The following is a 23,156-nucleotide window of genomic DNA, read 5'->3' as shown; positions in this document are numbered from 1 at the left end:
TAAAGGGTTTGCCTGACACCGGTTCTGTGTCGACACCCGGGGTTAATCAGCCTTCATCAGCTCCAAGGTCTGCTAGAGTGACGCAATCTGTTACCACTCAGGCTTGCAGGCTGAGGAGAGGGAGAACCTATCACAGCCTGGCCTGACGGTTCTAGCTCCCGCCCTTGGTCTATTTTTACCCTCACTTGCAGCATGTTCCTTGCCTGTGATTCTCTTGTTTCCTGGCTCTGCTATTCCTGCTATTTACCTGATTGACCGCTGTTACCTTTTGACCCTGGATTGCCTGACAATTCTCCTGCTCTGTTTATTTTTGGGGGCACTTTCTGTGTGTTACTATTTTTGTAACAAATGGGCAATAGGAAAATGGATGTTGGCCCAATAATATGAAACGTAATAAATGTTTTTTTTTGTGTCTCTTCCAGTGAAATGATAAAAATAATAAAGATTATTGTTTAGAAAAACAAAGTTAGGGCTCCTTAGTACAGGCTTCATGCACTACCATGCAGGCTTTGTCTGACTTAGTGTGTACGGAGATATTCTCCTGTAGAAGCAATGCTGAAAACATCTCCGTACCTATGCAGCGCAAATCTGACAGAAAGAAAATCCAGTTTGTACATTATTAAATGGTTCAGGACTGCCCATTGTGTATATACGGTGGCGGTCAAGGTCCTTAAAACCCGCGCCATGTTATATCTACAGTGCAGGCTTTAGCTGGGTGCCTAAACGATCAGGCAGCTAAATGTTGGGTGCGCGGCAGTCTTCTCTCCAGGGCCTCCGGCAGAGTGGGCTGTTTTTTGGGGACCTTGGAGACAATACGGAAGTGGTTTTTACTGTTTCTGTCGTCTCTGGTTTCACATACACAGTGCTCAATAAGCATGGGGTATAGAATAGAGGCAGCGGTGGTCCCGATGATCATGTGACTGGATGTCATTAGTGGGAATCTATTGCTGGGTCTAGACACAGCACAGCCCTATTACTGACAATAGTCACTATAAGGGTATGTTCACACGATTAACAAAATACGTCTGAAAATACGGAGCTGTTTTCAAGGGAATTTCAAGGGATTTTCAGACGTTTTTTGAGCAACTCGCGGTTTTTGCATCGTTTTTTACGGCCGTTTTTGAGTCTATGAGAAAACGGCTCCAAAAATGTCCCAAGAAGTGTCCTGCACTTCTTTTGACGAGCCGTCATTTTACGTGCCGTATTTTGACAGTGACCCGTAAAATGACAGCTCGTCTGCACAGAACATCGTAAGACCCATTGCAAGCAATAGGCAGATGTTTGCCGACGTATTGGAGCCGTCTTTTAAGGTATAATTCGAGGCGTAAAACGCCTCCATTACGTCTGAAAAGAGGTTGTGTGAACATACCCTAACAGGACTAATTTCCCCTGTAACTTGGGCGCCCACGTTAAGGCTTGTTCACATACAACAGAATTGCTGCAGAAAATTTCTGTAGCAATTCCGTTGAAAAACACCGACAATTCTCTGCGTCAAAAACACAATTTCCAGCATTTTTTACAGCAGAAAATTGTGCGTAAATTGCTGCGTTTTTCCCAATGCTGAAAGATGGTAACATCTTCTCTGAAAAACGCAGCAATTCTGTCCACATTCCGCAGCAGGATGAGCTTTGTTAAATCTCATCGACTATGCTGCTACTGTATTCTGCTGCATTTTTTCCATCCAAAATTCCGGTCGGAAGAAACGCGGCAATTCTGCAGCGTGTGGACGAGCCCATACAATGGAAAAACACGGTGTAAAAGAAAGAAAAATGAAAGTCCCCAACGTTCTTTTTTGACCTTTGAAGTACAGGCCGTAATAATAAAAAAAAATAAACGTAAAAAAAGCAAAAGTTTAATAAATAATAAATATCCATAAAATACCCGCTTATATAGATCGTTCCCCACGCCAATCATTGTAGCAAGGCTTGCCCTCACCCATTTACCCTAAAATATCAAAATTTGCCATACACATTGATGATCACAAATAAAAGGTCTATTTAGGTGTAACACTATATTGTTACCAGAAAAAAATTGCTAGAAAGTAAAAAAGCATATTAGTTTAATATTATTTTCCAACTATAAGCCTAAGAATTCTAAAATAGCAAACAGGATTTGAATAAAAATGATGATCAAAGAAACCGCAATTGTTTGTGAAAAAATGTTTTGCAAAAAATCACGTCGCTAGCCCAACAAATATTTTTTTTTTAGCTGTTTAAATAATGCATTCTAAAAATGGCTAAACGGTCTCTGGTCCTGAAAGCTCAAAATAACCTGGTACTGAACCGGTTAAAGATGTAAGAAAAACACAATTGATTGGGGGTGGTAGGCTCATTGCCTGTTGGGAAGTATAGAAGAACATGCCACACAATGTATAAGATTTACCCTAACCCAGGGGTCTCAAGCACGCGGCCCGTGGGCCGCATGCGGCCCCTGAGGCTGTTATCTGCAGCCCGCAGGACACAGAGCTGCTAGTATCGGCTCTGCTCCGGGACTCTGTGGAATTCCCTGACATCGCTGTCCATATATAGACAGTTTTTGTCATGGTCTTCCCCAGAGCGGAGTCCCTGGCAGAGCGCTAGTATCGGCTCTGCTCCGGGACTCTGTGGAATTCCCTGACATCGCTGTCCATATATGGACAGTTTTTGTCATGGTCTTCCCCAGAGCGGAGTCTCTAGCAGAGCGCTAGCATAGGCTCTGCTCCAGGACTCTGTGGAATCCCCTGACATCGCTGTCCATGAATGGACACGCGATGTCAGTGTCTTCCGCAGAGCGGAGTCCCGGGCAGAGCGCTAGCATAGGCTCTGCTCCGGGACTCTGTGGAATCCCTTGACATCGCTGTCCATGAATGGACACGCGATGTCTGGGGCTTCCCCAGAGCCTGAGTCCCGGGCAGAACGCTAGTATAGGTTCTGCTCCGGGACTCTGTGGAATTCCCTGACATCGCTGTCCATATATGGACAGTTTTGTCAGGGTCTTCCCCAGAGCGGAGTCTCGGACAGAACGCTAGCATAGGCTCTGCTCCGGGACTCTGGAATCCCCTGACATCGCTGTCCACATATGGACAGCGATGTCTAGGGATTCCACAGAACTGGACAGTGATGTCAGGAAAACAGCTGGAGTCCCAGTAGTAGCGCTCTGTCCGGGACTCCAGCTCTGGGGTTGCCCCTGACATCTCTGTCCATATATGAACAGTGATGTCAGGAGCAGAGCTGGAATCCCAGGGAGGGTGCTAGAAGCGGTTCTGCTCCTGGACTCCAACTCTGGGAAAGCCCCTGACATCACTCTCCATATATTGACACTGATGTCAGTTGCTTCCCCAGAGTTCCGGAGTAGAGCATATACTAGTGCTCCGCTCTGGGACACCGGCCCTGGGGTTGCCGCTGACATCACAATCCGGTCCATGAGGATCCCCTCACGTCACTGTGTATGAACAGTGACATCAGGGGCTCCTCCAGCAGAGGAATTCCTGGCCAAAGCGTAGGCAACGTTCTGGCTGGGGATTCCACTCCTAGAGGGAGCCCCAATGGAGCTATCTACTGGGGGTGTCTGTGGCACTATCTGCAAGGGGTGTGTGTGGCATTATCTACAGAGGGCACTGTGGCATTATCTACAGAGAGCACTGTGGCATTATCTACAGAGGGCACTGTGGCATTATCTACAGAGGGCACTGTGGCAGCATCTACAGAGGGCACTGTGGCAGCATCTACAGAGGGCACTGTGGCAGCATCTACAGAGGGCACTGTGGCAGCATCTACAGAGGACACTGTGGCAGCATCTACAGAGGGCATTGTGGCAGCATCTACAGAGGGCACTGTGGCAGCATCTACAGAGGGCACTGTGGTAGCATCTACAGAGGGCACTGTAGCAGCATCTATAGAGGGCTCTGTGGCACGATCTAAAAAGGGGCTACCTAATTTTTACATTTGTGTGTCTGCCAAACGCTGCCAACTGAGCTGCCGGACTGCATTTAGCGACACTTAAACTGTAAAAGTGGATTGTTGAAATAAGCACGTGGAGGAATCTCGCAAATTTCCGGTAAGTTTAAACCTAGCGCTATTATTATAGTAATTTAGTATTATAGTTTTCTTAGTATTGTTAGGCTGGGTTCACATGACCTACTTTCAGGCGTAAACGAGGCTCATTCTGCCTCGATTTACGCCTGAAAATACGGCTCCAATACGTCGGCAAACATCTGCCCATTTATTTGAATGGGTTTGCCGACGTACTGTGCCGACGACCTGTAGTTCATGCGTCGTCGTTTGACAGCTGTCAAACGACGACGCGTAAAATGACTGCCTCGTCAAAGAAGTGCAGGACACTTCTTTGGACGTAATTTGAGCCGTTTTTCATTGCATTCAATGAAGAACAGCTCTAAATTACGGCCGTCAATGACGCCTCGCAAAATTCGAGGACGAGCAATTTCGTCTGAAATTACGGAGCTGTTTTCTCCTGAAAACAGCTCCGTAATTTCAGCCGTATCGGACGCTGCTGTGTGCACATACCCTAATAGTAATGTAGTATTATAGTAACATAGTGTTATAGTAGTTCAAATAACGAATTAATTAACAATAATTTCGTAATGTATCAAATTTGAAAGTAATGCGGCCCGTTAACTTCAAATTTTTTCTATATGTGGCCCACTTACCAGGCCGAGTTTGAGACCCCTGCCCTAACCATACCACTATTTTATCCTGGTCACAACTCTAAAAACAACCTTCGTAATAACCGTAGATCAATATCAAGAAGTAGGACCTGAAGTACTGTATTTCAAATAGTAGTAGTGGTAGTGATCACTTTGGACTGTCCCCACAATAGGGCCACATACTACTTATGAGGTGGTGCCAGCCTGCAGCTATTCCCCACGGTTGTGACCCTAAAAGGGAAGGTGTCATGAAATTATTATTTTTTTAATCATATTGCTTTTAATATGATATTAACATCAATTTTATTTATTTGTGTTCTACTTTTTACTTTGTTCTTACTTTTACTTCTCTATGGGGGCTGCCATTTTTTTTTCATCTCTGTATGTGTCGATTAACGACACATACAGAGATGGAATACGGCACATACAACCCCATAGAGAATGCGAACGGGAGCCGTTCCATTCTCTGAAGCGTACGCTGTCTGTGTGGGAACGGCGCATTTTCATGTGGACCTGAAGCGGCTGCCGGACAGTAAGATGACGACTTCCGGCCGCGGCTTCCGGCCATATGTTCAAGGAAGCGAAGGCGCAAGGAATAGGAGCGGAGGCTGCGGAGGCGGCAGAGGCGGCGGCGGCAGGAGAAGGTAATTTAAGTTCGTGTATGTGATGTGTGTATTATGTTCGTGTATGTTCATGTGACACTGTCTGCTGAGCACTGTATCTAATCCTCCTACACTGTGCAGTCGCTCAGAAAATGGTGGCACACAGTGTAGGAGGTTTGAAGATTCAAACCCCTCCTTCTCCTGGCACTAGCCAGAAGAAGGGAGGGAGGATTGTGTGAGGACACTAGAGAGAGTGTGTCTACCCCAAATTTGCAGCATAAAGCAATGAGGTTGCTTTACCACATTGACCATGCTGCAATTTTGAGAACTTCTCCCTCTAGTGGCCAGCACATGGAAATGTTATAAATTAGAATCTAATTTATAATATTTCCTGACTTGTGAAAAAATGTAAAAAATTAAAACAATGTGAAATCAATTAAATAATAATTGTTTAACTAAATTTTCTAGCGACACATTCCCGTTAAGGGAGTTTCTTGACACTTTTCTGACGCGGAAACCTCGTCGGAAAACATGCCCAAAAATGTCCGAAAATGTCTCCCATTGATTTCAATGGGAGGCGGAGGCATTTTTTTCTCGTCTCGCGGGAAAAAGAAGCGACATGCCCTATCTTCGAGCGTTTACGTCTCTGACCTCCCATTGACATCAAAGGAAGACAGAGAAAGCGTATTTTGCTGTGTCTTTGCCCGTAGCGCTCAATGGGCGTGGGCGAAAAACACCTCGAAAAACGTGACAAACCGCGTGCTGGCAGATCAAAATCTGCCTGCAGAAAACTCTGTGTGAACATAGCCTAAAGAGGTTTATGTTGCCTTTAATATATATTTTTTTTAATCTCGGCACTGCTTATTATTTTCTATATTAAAGCCCCCATAATAACTTTTTTTAAAAATGTTATAATTTTCTTTTAGCATTACCCTTCTTTGTTTACATTCAGAGGTTTATTTACCTCTGTGTGTTTCTTCCGTCGCTCTTCTGGTCATTCGGGAGAAGGGACTAATCACGCCTACTACACCCACTTGCAGGGGCGTAACTAGGAAAGACTGGGCCCCATAGCAAACTCTTGACTGGTTTCCACCCAGGTTCCACACGTAGCCCTCCTAATAGATAGTGCCCCTTGTAGATTGTGCCATACAGCCAACCTGTAGACAGTGCTATACAGCCCCACCTATAGACAGTGTCACACCTCACTTGTAGATAGCGCCCCCCACCTCCCCCTTGTAGATAGTGCCATACAGCACCCCATGTAGATATCGCCATAAAGCCCCTCTGTAAATAGCGCCATACATCTCACACTGTATACAGTGCCACACAGCTCCCCCTTAGTAAATCGTGCCACACCGACCCCCTTAGTAGATAGTGCCACACACAGCGCCCTGTAGATTTCACCACACACAGCCTCCTGTAGATAGAGCCACAGCCCTCCCCCTTGTAAATCGTGCCATACAGCGCCCTAGTGGATAGTGCCACAAAGCCCCCCCTTAGTAGTGCCACACAGCCCCTTGTATATAGTGTCACACAGCTCCCCCATGTGTATAGTGCCACACAGCTCCCCCTTGTGTATAGTGCCACACAGACCCCCTTGTGTATAGTGCCACACAGCCCCCTTGTGTATAGTGCCACACAGCACCCCCTTGTGTATAGTGCCACACAGCCCCCCAAGTAGTACAAGGCAATGGCACATCCGAGAAAGTTGTATCAGCCAGGGGGATGTCACCGCCCCATGACCCTTTAATGAGTAATTAGCATATAGAGTGCTCCATTTTAAAAGTAAATTTTAAAGATTTTGCTGCATCTGAATAAAACATACATTTGCAAATATTGTCAGGTCATCTATTACTGCATGGTGGCGGTTCAAGGGGTTAAAACTACCAGACAGGTTCCCATGAAATATACAATTAATTGAGAACAATTCCATCTGCCCTGCAATTTTGTTAATACAAATATATCCTATATAATTGCAGCTCCAGAACCAAGCTCATACATACAGTGAAGGAAAAAAGTATTTGATCCCTTGGTGATTTTGTAAGTTTGCCCACTGTCAAAGTCAAGAACAGTCTAGAATTTTTAGGCTAGGTTAATTTTACCAGTGAGAGATAGATTATATAAAAAAAAATAAAAAATAAAAATCACATAGTCAAAATTATATATATTTATTTGCATTGTGCACAGAGAAATAAGTATTTGATCCCCTACCAACCATTAAGAGTTCAGCCTCCTCCAGACCAGTTACACGCTCCAAATCAACTTGGTGCCTGCATTAAAGACAGCTGTCTTAAATGGTCACCTGTATAAAAGACTCCTGTCCACAGACTCAATTAATCAGTCTGACTCTAACCTCTACAACATGGGCAAGACCAAAGAGCTTTCTAAGGATGTCAGGGACAAGATCATAGACCTGCACAAGGCTGGAATGGGCTACAAAACCATAAGTAAGACGCTGGGTGAGAAGGAGACAACTGTTGGTGCAATAGTAAGAAAAAGGAAGACATACAAAATGACTGTCAATCGACATCGATCTGGGGCTCCATGCAAAATCTCACCTTGTGGGGTATCCTTGATCCCGAGGAAGGTGAGAGCTCAGCCGAAAACTACACGGGGGGAACTTGTTAATGATCTCAAGGCAGCTGGGACCACAGTCACCAAGAAAACCATTGGTAACACATTACGCCGTAATGGATTAAAATCCTGCAGTGCCCGCAAGGTCCCCCTGCTCAAGAAGGCACATGTACAGGCCCGTCTGAAGTTTGCAAATGAACATCTGGATGATTCTGAGAGTGATTGGGAGAAGGTGCTGTGGTCAGATGAGACTAAAATTGAGCTCTTTGGCATTAACTCAACTCGCCGTGTTTGGAGGAAGAGAAATGCTGCCTATGACCCAAAGAACACCGTCCCCATTGTCAAGCATGGAGGTGGAAACATTATGTTTTGGGGGTGTTTCTCTGCTAAGGGCACAGGACTACTTCACCGCATCAATGGGAGAATGGATGGAGCCATGTACCGTCAAATCCTGAGTGACAACCTCCTTCCCTCCACCAGGACATTAAAAATGGCTCGTGGCTGGGTCTTCCAGCACGACAATGACCCGAAACATACAGCCAAGGCAACAAAGGAGTGGCTCAAAAAGAAGCACATTAAGGTCATGGAGTGGCCTAGCCAGTCTCCAGACCTTAATCCCATCGAAAACTTATGGAGGGAGCTGAAGATCCGGGTTGCCAAGCGACAGCCTCGAAATCTTAATGATTTACAGATGATCTGCAAAGAGGAGTGGGCTAAAATTCCATCTAACATGTGTGCAAACCTCATCATCAACTACAAAAAATGTCTGACTGCTGTGCTTGCCAACAAGGGTTTTGCCACCAAGTATTAAGTCTTGTTTGCCAAAGGGATCAAATACTTATTTCTCTGTGCACAATGCAAATAAATATATATAATTTTGACAATGTCATTTAATGTTGTTTTTTTATATATAATCTATCTCTCACTGGTAAAATTAACCTAGCCTAAAAATTCTAGACTGTTCATGTCTTTGACAGTGGGCAAACTTACAAAATCAGCAAAGGATCAAATACTTATTTCCTTCACTGTATATAGAGTATCAGAACCAAGCTCAGTACATAAATACAGCACTAGAACCAAACCCTGACATATATACAGTACCAGAACCAAGCTCAGTACAGCACTGGAACTAAGATCTGACATACAGTGAAGGAAATAAGTATTTGATCCCTTGCTGATTTTGTAAGTTTGCCCACTGTCAAAGACATGAACAGTCTAGAATTTTTAAGCTAGGTTAATTTTACCAGTGAGAGACAGATTATATATATAAAAAAAAATTAAAAAAAATCACATAGTCAAAATTATATATATTTATTTGCATTGTGCACAGAGAAATAAGTATTTGATCCCCTACCAACCATTAAGAGTTCAGCCTCCTCCAGACCAGTTACACGCTCCAAATCAACTTGGTGCCTGCATTAAAGACAGCTGTCTTAAATGGTCACCTGTATAAAAGACTCCTGTCCACAGACTCAATTAATCAGTCTGACTCTAACCTCTACAACATGGGCAAGACCAAAGAGCTTTCTAAGGATGTCAGGGACAAGATCATAGACCTGCACAAGGCTGGAATGAGCTACAAAACCATAAGTAAGACGCTGGGTGAGAAGGAGACAACTGTTGGTGCAATAGTAAGAAAATGGAAGACATACAAAATGACTGTCAATCGACATCGATCTGGGGCTCCATGCAAAATCTCACCTCGTGGGGTATCCTTTATCCTGAGGAAGGTGAGAGCTCAGCCGAAAACTACACGGGGGGAACTTGCTAATGATCTCAAGGCAGCTGGGACCACAGTCACCAAGAAAACCATTGGTAACACATTACGCCGTAATGGATTAAAATCCTGCAGTGCCCGCAAGGTCCCCCTGCTCAAGAAGGCACATGTACAGGCCCGTCTGAAGTTTGCAAATGAACATCTGGATGATTCTGAGAGTGATTGGGAGAAGGTGCTGTGGTCACATGAGACTAAAATTGAGCTCTTTGGCATTAACTCAACTCGCCGTATTTGGGGAAGAGAAATGCTGCCTATGACCCAAAGAACACCGTCCCCACTGTAAAGCATGGAGGTGGAAACATTATGTTTTGGGGGTGTTTCTCTGCTAAGGGCACAGGACTACTTCACCGCATCAATGGGAGAATGGATGAAGCCATGTACCATCAAATCCTGAGTGACAACCTCCTTCCCTCCACCAGGACATTAAAAATGGCTCGTGGCTGGGTCTTCCAGCACGACAATGACCCAAAACATACAGCCAAGGTAACAAAGGAGTGGCTCAAAAAGAAGCACATTAAGGTCATGGAGTGGCCTAGCCAGTCTCCAGACCTTAATCCCATCGAAAACTTATGGAGGGAGCTGAAGATCCGAGTTGCCAAGCGACAGCCTCGAAATCTTAATGATTTACAGATGATCTGCGAAGAGGAGTGGTCCAAAATTCCATCTAACATGTGTGCAAACCTCATCATCAACTACAAAAAACGTCTGACTGCTGTGCTTGCCAACAAGGGTTTTGCCACCAAGTATTAAGTCTTGTTTGCCAAAGGGATCAAATACTTATTTCTCTGTGCACAATGCAAATAAATATATATAATTTTGACAATGTGATTTTCTGTTTTTTTTTTAAATATAATCTATCTCTCACTGGTAAAATTAACCTAGCCTAAAAATTCTAGACTGTTCATGTCTTTGACAGTGGGCAAACTTACAAAATCAGCAAGGTATCAAATACTTATTTCCTTCACTGTATATACAGCATCAGAACCAAGCTCAGTACATATATACAGCACCAGAACAAAGCTCAGTACATATATACGGCACGAGAGCCAAGCTCAATACATATATACAGCACCAGAACCAACCTTAGTACATAAATACAGCACTAGAACCAAGATCAGAAAATATATACAGCACCAGAACAAATACAGCTCAATTTAGTGCAACCCCTGGCGTATAGGTTTGTACGGCATAAAACTACAGCTCCCAGCATGGCCCGAACAATGGTAATCAGAAAAGGCAAGAAGGTTCCAGCATCAATGCGACTTTTATTGAAGTTCGATAAAATCAGCGACAACACATAGAACAGAAGCTGACCGGTTTCAGGCCCAAGTGGCCCTTAGTCATAGCATATCAAACAAATCACACAGGAAGATAGATATATATATATATATATATATATGCAGCCAATCATGATCAGAGAAATAATCATGTTTTCTAAAATCAGGTGTGTGTTAAAAGAAGTTGATTAGAGAAAAAGACACACAGCAATGTTACAAATTTCATAGGGAACTAACAATAAATGTGAGGGACTGTGTAAGAGAAAACAATCTTAATAGAAAAGGATGAGATCTAGTTGGCGGTTTAACCCATTAGGTGCACAGGTGCCAAGTAGAAACATCCAGAAAGCCTCTCTATTCCTGAGTTGTTTCAAATGTTCCCATATCATCAAAAATATCCCAGTGGGTGAGTTTATTAGAGCGAAACGCAATTGCTCCTCCCCCCGCTAATTTTGACCTAGAAAGTTACACCCTCATGAGTGGACTACATGATCGCAAGTATCCTCACTGGATGCTAAACCGTGCCCGCAATATCTCCTTAGAACGCGATAGGGATACTTTGCCAGGAGTCTCTCACTATGGGGAGATACAGAGTAATAAAAATATCAGCACCCCAGTGTTTTTCGCCACTCCATTCAGTGTAGAATACCGCAGCATATGTAATATTATCAAAAAATATATTCCCATCTTGCATCAGGACCCTTTATACTCCAAGGACTTAGAAAATGGTGTAAAATTTGTGCCTAAAAAAGCCCATACGATGGGCTCTATGCTATCCCCAAGTCTGTTCTTTACAAAAAAACAGACCCCCCCCCCCACTAACTATAAAGGTTGTTTCAAATGCAATCATACTAAATGCATCTGCTGCAATGCAATCAAAACATTCACTGAATTCACATCCACGGCCAACAACAAAACATTAAAAAAAAAAAAATACATTAACTGTAACACGACATATGTGGTTTATTTAATCACGTGCACTAAATGTAAACTACAGTATATTGGGAGCATGTCCTGCAGTCTCAAAACGCGCATCTGCCGCCATCTATCAGACGCATTGATTAGGAACCGCAACATTTCAGAGGTGTCTTTTCATTGCGCATCAAGTCATAATGGAGATGTATCTTCCCTTATTGTACAAGGCATAGAAAGGGTTAATTGCTCTTCCAGGGGTGGAAACCATTTGAAACAACTCAGGAATAGAGAGGCTTTCTGGATGTGTCTACTTGGCACCTGTGCACCTAAGGCTGGATTCACACGACCATGTTACGTCCGTAATGGACGGAACGTATTTTGGCCGGAAGACCCGGACCGAACACACTGCAGGGAGCCGGGCTCCTAGCATCATAGTTATGTACGATGCTAGGAGTCCCTGCCTCGCTGCAGGACAACTGTCCCGCACTGTAATCATGTTTTCAGTACGGGACAGTAGTTCCACGGAGAGGCAGGTACTCCTAGAATCGTACATAACTATGATGCTAGGAGCCCGGCTTCCTGCAGTGTGTTCGGTCCGGGTCTTCCGGCCGAAATACGTTCTGTCCATTACGGACGTAGCATGGTCGTGTGAACCCAGCCTAATGGTTTAAACCTCCGACTAGATCTCATCCTTTTCTATTAAGATTGTTATCTCTTACACAGTCCCTCACATTTATTGTTAGTTCCCTATGAAATTTGTAACACTAATATGTATTTTTCTCTAATCAACTTCTTTTAACACACACCTGATTTTAGAACATGTGATTATTTCTCTGTTCATGATTGGCTGCATATATATATATATATATACATATATATATATATATATATATATATATATATATTTATTTATTTTATATATATATATATATATATATATATATATATATATATATACATACATATATATATATATAGCTTCCTGTGTGATTTGTTTGATTTGTTTGCCATGCTATGACTAAGGGCCACTTTGGCCTGAAACCGGTCAGCTTCTGTTCTATGTGTTGTCCCTGATTTTATGGAAACTCAATAAAAGCCGCATTTTGTTCAAGATATTGATGCTGGAACCTTCTTGCCGTTTCTGCTACAATTTGGGGCAGTCCTGCACCCTCCGCGCATCTACTTGGTTGGTGAGCTGGATAAAAATTAACTGTTTCTGAACAATGGTAAGGATATTTTGGGAGATACTGTTTCACAAAAACAAAATCATACCACCCATCATCTTGCTGCAGATCATACAGTGACTACAGTACTGATTAGAGGTAGAATAAACATTTACATTGAGTGACAAACCGGTGACGTCTCAAATTCTAGTTCTTTTCTTCTCCCTCCGGTCCAGACCTCTATGATGGATTTCTCCCGGCCACGACCCATTTCTGCAGTTTTCCGCTCAGATGTCTTCAGCTTCTCACTTTTAAAACATTTCGGCACCTATAAACGAAGTTAAAATTCTCAATACCTCTAAATATAATAAAGCGCCATACACTGCACCTCTAACTATAATAGCGCCGTACACTGTGTCCCTGATTATAAAAGTACCATACACTGTGTCACACACACACACACACACACACACACACACACACCGTGCCCCCTGTATATAGTGTCCCACATATAGCCCACCCCTATAGATAGTGCCCTACAAATAGCTCCCCTATAGATCGTGCTCTACATATAGCCCACCTCTGTATATAGTGTCCCACATATGGCTCCTGCTCTATTTAGTGTCCCACATCCCCACATATAGACCCCCCTTTATATAGTGCCCCACATATAGACCCCCTGAAGATAGTGCCCCACATCCCCACATATAGACCCCACTGTATATAGTGGCCCACATCCCCACATATAGAACCCCCTGTAGATAGTGCGCCACATATAGACCCCCTGTATATAGTGCCCCACATATAGACCCCCCTGTATACAGTGGCCCACATCCCCACATATAGATGACCCCCCTGTAGATAGAGCCCATACTTTACATACTCATATGATCTTGTTCCCGCGCTGCCCTGTGGCAATGCAGCCCTGCTCTGTTCTGAAAAGGTCTGCTGGAGCTGAACGACGCGTCATTCAAAGGTGCTGATTGGCAGGGAAGTATGACTTGCCCCGTCAATCAGCGCCTTTCAAGCATAGAAGCAGTGCGATGACGTCATCATGCCGCTAGCGTAGTTGAAAAGCGCTGATTGACGGGCAAGTCATTTTGCCCCGCCAATCAGCGTCATTGTAAGGCCCGGCCATTCAGCGCTAATGCATGTATTTGTACCTGCGTGCTATAGACGCAGGTACAATTACTGCAAGACTGGGTGGCTGTCGCTAGCACCAGGGCCCCCTCCGGTGCAAGCGACGCCCCCGGAAATGAGAGGACCTATGCCGCCCTGCCCATACATGTTAGAGGCTCGGCAGCGCGGGCCCCATATTAGCGCCGCTACCGCTGTAGCAGGCATAACGGCTGCTAGCAGCGACACCGGGCATATGGGGGGGGCATATCGGCTAGCGGCACGGGCCCCCTCAAGCTGCAGGCCCCGTAACAGCCGCTATGGCTGCTACAGCGGTAGTTACGCCACTGCCCACTTGTACACAATCGCTCCTCTCCGTCGCCATTTCACTGCTCTCAGTAGATCAGTGAGAGCTGAAGAGTACGTTCCAACATACCAGTGCTGCACCAAACACCATTGTCCCTTACATAATGGTAAATAAAATTAACTGTCACCCCAAAATATATATTTTTTTGTTTGTGTCAATTCCACATATATTTATTTATATATTCTTTTGTTTTTAAAAGAAAAAAATGTTTTTCTATATTTTTCTCAGTCTATTTCTCTCTCTGTCTATCTATAACATATATATATATGTATATATATGTATATATATATATATATATATATATATATATATATTTCATTATGTATAAAATCAACCCCTAGTGCCAGTGCCCACAAATAAAGTACCAGTGCCCACGTAGCAAGTTCCACAGTGCCCAGGTAGATAGGGCCAAATTGTCCCCTGTAGATAGTGCCACAGTGCCCTTGTAGATAGAGCCCTTGGCGAAAATGCCAACCCCCATGTAGATAGCGCTACCCACCTTGTATATAGCGCCATTCATACTCCCTCTAGCAGTGGAATCACCAGCAAGAGTGTAAGCCATGTAGTAGGGCCAGCAAAGTATCAACTTCAACACAGAATTGCCCATACATTTATGCTCACCCCCACAACTTCTACTACAACAGTCCCTTAATGAATGCACCAGTCACAATGAATTAAGCTATAAGGCTTCGTTCACATCTGCGCCAGAATCCCGTTCCGACGTTCCGTCTGAGCTTTCCATCGGAACAGGACCCTGACTGACACAAACGGAAACCAAAGGTTTCCATTTCCATCACCATTGATTTCAATGGTAACGGATCCGGTGCCAATGGTTTCCGTTTGTCTCCGTTGTGCAAGGCTTCCGTCGTTTTGATGGAACCAATATCGTAGTCAATTACCTACGGTTTTCCGTTTGTGTCTGTCAGGGCTCCGTTCCGAGGGAAAGTTCCGTCGGAACGGAGCCCTAGCACAGATGTGAACGAAGCCTAATACAAAACGCTTATCAGCTTTATAGTCCTGTATTTCTGTTCACTACACTACCAGGAACTTACATGTAAACAGCCATTAAGCATTTTTCAATATATGTCTCACTGTGCCTGTCTATGTAGTCAGAAATCAGTAGGAGATGAGTTGTGGAGACAGGATCAGAGCAGCGCTACGTCCTGAGACAGTGCCAGGAATCTAGGACTGTCTCTCTAAATTCTGGACACCTATTCGACATGGGTAGCCAGGGGCCGCATTAAAGAGGCACACAAGCATCCCTTGGCAGAGGTCTACACAAATATCCTAGGGCCTCAGAGCCAAACTCAGAATTGGCTCCACTCCCACTGACAGATCCACTAAATATACTCTGCCTTTATTAAAGTTAATGTCCACCATTACTAAATTCTGTGCTGATTGATTTCTTATCTCTAAAGGGGAGCTCTGTTTTCCTGACTTGATATAATTTTGGCTACATGCATTCCCCACCAGCGAATGTATATGGATTTATGCAGCTAGTATTGAACTCAGCTGTAGAAATCTGTATGTGATGAACACCCCCTAGTGGAATATGCAGGTAGCAACTGTGACAGTGGCAGCGCAAAGCAGGGATAACCGTTTAGTGCCCTGTTCCTACCAACCTAAGGCCCGCCAGCAGTCGTGTTGCCTATCTCTATAGTAGGCACTGCTCCTGGGTATATGTTGGTGTATTATATGTTAACAAATTGCATTGTAGACTATGGTTTCCTTGTGGCTGATACTTTTCAATTTGAAGGTGTGCTATAATTTGTTGCAAACATTTTCAACCTCAGTAAACTGATGGCCAGTTAGCACCATATCAGACCAGTTACACTTGTAGAAGCGTTTTATAAAGGGCAATACATGCAAAATTTTTGTGAATTTGGCATACAAACTGCCCAAGCTTTTCCAATGACAAGCAAATGGCAAAATTACAGTATAAATATGCCCTACTATATAATTATGTGTATGTGCATGCTAGGGTGCACTTTGCTATCAGCACTATACATATATCTGTAAAATGGCATCTCTAAGGACTTTAAAGGGGTTATCTGGTTTCTGCAATTAATGTTATTTTTTTGTATAATCAAGGGCTTATTCACACGGCCGTGTTCGGTCTGTGATATACGGAACGGATGTCGGCCTCATTTCCTGGACCGAACACAGTTCAGGCAGCTGGGCTCCTAGCATCATAGTCATGTATGACGCTAGGTGTCCCTGCCTCCCCGCGGGAATACTGTCCCGTACTGAAAACATGTTATGCCGACATGCGGTCCGTATACCACAGACCGAACATGGCCGTGTGAATAAGCCCTTGATTATACAAAAAAAAATTTCTATATACTTTCTGTATTAATTCCTCTTAGTTTTGGATAAAATTCTGTCCATGGTCATGTGATGGACACACAGGTGCTGGGATCGTTAGAAGACACAGCTCTGATATACATACTGTAACGAACCACACACCTGTGTGTCCATCACATGACTATGGACAGAGTTTTACCCACTTGAAGTAAACAATGCATGTTCCTGCTGAATAACAATGAGCAGAGATCTTGAAAACCATGAGGAATTAATACAGAAAGTATATTTGAAAATTGTATAACTTTTTTTATACAAAAATATAACATTAATTTGTTAAAACTAGACAATCCCTTTAAAGGAACAGTGTCATCACAAATAATTTTTTTATATGTTAAAGATGTTAGTGCTTTAATAAAAACGTTTATTTTCATTTGTGTGTTTGTGTTTTACTGTTTCTTATTTTTACACTTTTTCTTCCCTATGGGGGCTGCCATTTTTTGTTCCATTTCTGTGTGTGTCGATTAACGACACACACAGACATGGAATACGGCAGCCACAGTCCCATAGGGACTGCGAACGGCTCCCGTCCCATTGACTGCCGTGTACGGCGTCTGTGTGGGAACTGCGCATGCGCCGCTCCCACACAGTCCTATTCGAAATTGGCGCCGTCCGGCGCCATTTTACTGTGGGCCGGAAGTCGCGGCCGGACAGTAATATTACTACTTCCGGTCGCGGCTTCCGGACTTGTGCACATGGAACAGCGGCAGCAAAGGGAGCGGACGGGCCGGAGGGAGCCGCGGCGGCAGGAGCAGGTAAGAGATTTCAATGTATGTTAGTGTTTGTGTGTGTTTACTACTGTATGTAAACCTACTACACTGTGGGTTACCTCAAAAAATGGCGACACACAGTGTAGGAGGTTAAACCTTTCAAACCCCTCGTTTATCCCGGCACTAGCCAGGATAAAGGAGGGGGGGATGCTGAGAGCTCACTAGAGCGAGGGCTTTTAACCCAATGTTGCAATGCTGCAATTTTGGGAACTAGCTCCATCTAGTGACCAAAAATGGGTAGTATTATAAATTAGAAAAAATTTATAATATTTCCTGACTCGCGAAAAAAATAAAAAAAATTTGAACAATGTTTAATCACCCACACACTAAATGTTTAATTTTTTTTAAAAAAACATGTTTTTCTGGCAACACATTCCCTTTAATTCATACCAGGACCTCACAGCAGGTCTGCAAATCACACCACAGCAACTCCAATCACATTTAGCAGATCCCAAAACAGCAGTGGCTAGTATAAGAAAAAGTATTTGTTGTTTTTCTTTACTATTCATTCCCCCTTATTTTAATATAGTATGCTATAATTGTAAAGGATCTGCCAGACACAGCTTCTGTGTCGACGCCCGTGGTTAATCAGTCTGCATCTGCTCCTAGGTCTGTTAGAGTGACTCGACCTGCTACCACTCAGGCTGGTAGGCTGAGGAGTGGGAGAACCTATCGCAGCCTGGCCAGATGGTTCTAGCTCCCGCCTTCAGTCTATGTATACCTTCATTTGCTTCTTGTCTTTGCCTGTGATTCTCTCTTGTTTCCTGATCTCTTCAATCAGGTTCAGGGGGCCCAATGGTTCTCTAAGTTTGATCTTCGGGGGCTTATAACCTTATCCGAGTCAGATAGGGGATGAGTGGAAGACTGCGTTTAACACGCCCGAAGGTCATTTCGAATACCTCGTCATGCCCTTTGGGTTGTGTAATGCTCACGCGGTCTACCAGAATTTCATAAATGAGATTTTAAGAGACTACCTGGGGGTATTTCTTGTAGTGTAACTTGATGACATACTTGTGTTTTTCAAGAATTGGTCCTCCCACATTGAACATGTCAGGAAGGTGCTCCAGGCCCTTCGGGAAAACAAACTCTTTGCTAAATCCGAAAAATGTGTGTTTGGGGTGCAGGAGATGCCATTTTTGGGTCAAATCCTCACTCCTAATTAATTCCGCATGGACCCTGCCAAGGTTCAGGCTGTGGCTGAATGGGTCCAACCTGCCTCCCTGAAGGCGTTACAGTGCTTCCTGGGGTTTGCTAATTATTACAGGAGATTCATTGCTAACTTCTCGGTCATCGCTAAGCCTCTTACGGATCTTACTCACAAAGGTCAAGATCTCCTCCACAGGCCTCCGGAGGTGGTCCAGGCTTTTCAGATCCTTGAGAAGTGCTTTATCTCTGCCCCAGTGTTGATTCAGCCTAACCAAATGGAGCCATTCATCGTGGAGGTTGACGCCTCCGAGGTGGGAGTTGGTGCTGTCTTGTCCCAGGGTACCAGGTCCCTCACGCATCTCCGTCCCTCTGCCTACTTTTCCAGGATGTTCTCGCCCACTGAGAGTAACTATGACGTAGGCAACCGCGAACTCTTAGCCATTAAATGGGCATTTGAAGAGTGGCGCCACTTCTTGGAGGGGGCTAGGCACCAGGTAACGGTCCTTACCGACCACAAGAATCTGGTCTTCCTAGAATCTGCCCTGAGGCTAAACCTGAGACAAACTCGATGGGCGTTGTTTTTTACTAGATTCAACTTTGTGGTCATCTATAGGGCTGGGTCTAAAAAAGATTAAAGCTGATGCACTGTTGCGTAGCTTCATGGCCATACCTCCTTCGGAGGAAGATCCTGCTTGTGTTTTGCCACCAGGTATAATAATATCCTCTGTTGATTCTGACTTAGTCTCCGAAATTGCGGCTGATCAAGGTTCAGCTCCCGGGAACCTTCCTGAGAACAAGCTGTTTGTTCCCCTGCAATTCCGGCTAAGGGTACTCAGGGAAAATCATGACTCTGCACTATCTGGCCATCCAGGCATCCTGGGTAACAAGCACCTCATTGCTAGAAACTATTGGTGGCCTGGGTTGCCTAAAGACGTTAAGGCCTACGTTGCCGCTTGTGAAATTTGTGCTAGGTCCAAGACTCCCAGGTCCCGACCAGCGGGCTTACTATGTTCTTTGCCCATTCCCCAGAGACCTTGGACCCATATCTCCATGGATTTTATCACCGATCTGCCTCCATCTCAAGGCAAGTCGGTGGTGTGGGTTGCAGTAGACCACTTTAGTAAGATGTGCCACTTTGTGCCCCTCAAGAAACTACTCAATGCAAAGACGTTAGCTACCTTGTTTGTCAAACACATCCTGTGTCTCCATGGTGTTCCTGTCAATATTGTTTCTGACAGAGGGGTACAATTTGTTTCATTGTTTTGGAGAGCTTTCTGTAAAAAGTTGGAGATTGATCTGTTCTTTGCCCATTCCCCAAAGACCTTGGACCCATATCTCCATGGATTTTATCACCGATCTGCCTCCATCTCAAGGCAAGTCGGTGGTGTGGGTTGCAGTAGACCACTTTAGTAAGATGTGCCACTTTGTGCCCCTCAAGAAACTACTCAATGCAAAGACGTTAGCTACCTTGTTTGTCAAACACATCCTGTGTCTCCATGGTGTTCCTGTCAATATTGTTTCTGACAGAGGGGTACAATTTGTTTCATTGTTTTGGAGAGCTTTCTGTAAAAAGTTGGAGATTGATCTGTCCTTCTCCTCGGCCTTCCATCCTGAAACTAATGGCCAAACTGAGAGGACTAATCAGTCTCGAGAACAATATTTAAGGTGTTTTAGCTCTGACTGTTAACATGATTGAGTCTCCTTCATTCCCCTCGCCGAATTTTCCCTTAATAACCGGGTCAGTAACTTGTCAGGGGTCTCCCCCTTTTTCTGTAATTTTGGGTTTAATCCATGGTTCTCCTCCGTTTCACCTGGTGGTTCCAACAATCCCGAGGTAGATGTCGTTCATCGGGAACTGTGCACAGTCTGGGCCCAGGTTCAGAAGAACCTAGAGGCATCCCAGAGCATACAAAAGACTCAGGCAGAAAGAAGACATTCTGCTAACCCCTTGTTTGTGGTCGGGGATCTGGTGTGACTGTCTTCAAAAAATTTGCGCCTTAAGGTCAAGGGCCGTACAAGGTCATTGAGGTCTTTAACCCTGTCTTCTTCCGGCTGGAGTTACCCCCGTCTTTTCAAATACACGACGTGTTTCATGCCTCCCTCCTGAAACGCTGCTCCCGGTCCTTGGTTACCTCGAGGAAACCTCCGGTCCCTGTTCTCACACCTGAAGGGGTAGAATTCGAGGTGGCCAAGATTGTGGACAGCAGGATGGTCCAAGGTTCCCTCCAGTACCTGTCCATTGGAGAGGATACGGGACTGAGGAGAGGACTTGGGTACCTGCCCGGGATGTTCACGCTGGGGTATTGCTCAGGAGGTTACATCTTCGGTTCCCCAATAAGCCAGGTCCACCTAGGAAGGGTCATAAAAGGAGGGGTTCCGTAAAGGATCTGCCAGACACAGCTTCTGTGTCGACGCCCGTGGTTAATCAGTCTGCATCTGCTCCTAGGTCTGTTAGAGTGACTCAATCTGCTACCACTCAGGCTGGTAGGCTGAGGAGTGGGAGAGCCTATCACAGCCTGGCCAGACGGTTCTAGCTCCCGCCCTCGGTCTATGTATACCTTCATTTGCTTCTTGTCTTTGCCTGTGATTCTCTCTTGTTTCCTGGCTCTGCTGTTTCAGCTATTACTATTGACCTCTGCTTCATTTTGACCCTGGCTTTACTGACTATGCTCCTGCTCTGAGTTTGGTACCTCGTACACTCCTGGTTTGACTCGGCTCGTTCACTACTCTTGTCACTCACGGTGTTGCCGTGGGCAACTGCCCCATTTCCCTTAGCTTCTGTGTACCCTTGTCTGTTTGTCTCTCATGCACGTATTGAGCGTAGGGACCGTCGCCCAGTTGTACGCCGTCGCCTAGGACGGCTCACGCAAGTAGGCAGGGACTCAGTGGCGGGTAGATTAGGGCTCACCTGTCTGTCTCCTTACCCCGTCATTACAATAATTCAACTTTTGTGTTACATCCTACTGGCCAAAACGAATGTATGAAATGCATCAATGCAATTTTGTGCCAATGCAATTTTGTGCCACATACCTTTAGACTTTCTAACTGTAGAGAAAGGTATATGTAGCACCTACAAAAATTTTTTTTTTTCTAATGGTCCCTTTTCTGATGCCCATAAACATTGCTCCATAACACTATTAATCACAATGCCCCCATAAGAATGTCAGTGACAGGGTTTCCAACCGTCCGTAAATTTACGGACAGCCCGCAAAAATGGGTTGTTTTTTTCTTCCATCTGTAGCGTCCAGCAGAAATAATCACCGTCCTGGATTTTTCGGCAGTCTCCCGGAACTTTGAATGCGCCAAAATGTAAATGCGCAGTGCAAAGGAATAGTAGGCCGCGGCTGGGCATATTTTCAGATTCTGTGGAATCTGAAAATATGCAGGCCGACCGCTGCAAAGTGAGGTTGGTGCCGGGAGTGGACCAATCCAGTCACCTGACATGAGGTCAGGTGACTCAAGTCAGGTGACTGCACTGGTCCAGTCCTGTGCCGTCACGACCCCATTCAAAAGTGATCGCCGCTTCGCCGCATGACCACCTCCTCCTCATGATGGTGAGTGTTGTCAGGCAGAGCGGAGAGTGGTAGCGGTAGGCTACCGCTCTCCACTCTGCACTAAGTATAAGGGAAGGGGGTGGCTGTGTGGAGCTGCACTTCTTACAAGAGAAGGGGGGCGCTGTGTGTGGCTATCTACAAGGCGGGCTGTGTGTGGCTGTCTACAAGGGGAGCTGTGTGGCTATCTACAAGGGGGGCTGTGTGTGGCCATCTACAAGGGGGGGCTGTGTGGCTATCTACAAGGGGGCCAGCCTTAGGGGTGTGTGAGCACAGGGCGCTGCCCCCTCCAAGCATGTAGGGAGCACCACTGGGTTCTGGCTCTACTCTATGCTCTTCTCTTAGTTACACACACGGAGTAAATAAGAGCCGAGGAGCAAGAGAAGAGGAGGAATTTCCACCCACAGCCCATCCTGCATAAAGCTTGTGATCCTGTCAGCAAGGGGAGATGGTGAGTATCTATGTGTGTCTGTGTGTATACAGTATGTGTCTCTGCGTTTGTATGTGTATATGTTACAGTGTGTGTCTGCATGTGTTTATGTCTCTTTGTAAAAGTGTGTGTTCAATATTAAAGTAGAACAGATAAAACAAAGATATCTGTGCTGCCTCCTATATACCCGGCTGCCCCTATATACCCTTCTGCCCCTATATACCTTGCTGCCCCTATATATCCTACTGCCACTTATATAACCTGCTGCCCCTTATATACCCTGCTGCCCCCTATATATCCCGCTGCCCCTTATATACCCTGCTGCCCCTATATACCCTGCTGCCCCTTATATACTCTGATTCCTCCTATATACCCTGTTGCCCCCTATATATCCTGCTGCCCCTTATATAACCTGCTGCCTCCTATATACCCTGCTGCCCCTTATATACCCTGCTGTCCATTATA

Source organism: Rhinoderma darwinii, chromosome 3 (genome assembly GCF_050947455.1).
Source record: "Rhinoderma darwinii isolate aRhiDar2 chromosome 3, aRhiDar2.hap1, whole genome shotgun sequence".
Taxonomy (NCBI): Eukaryota; Metazoa; Chordata; class Amphibia; order Anura; family Rhinodermatidae; genus Rhinoderma; species Rhinoderma darwinii.
This window is presented reverse-complemented; position numbering follows the sequence as displayed.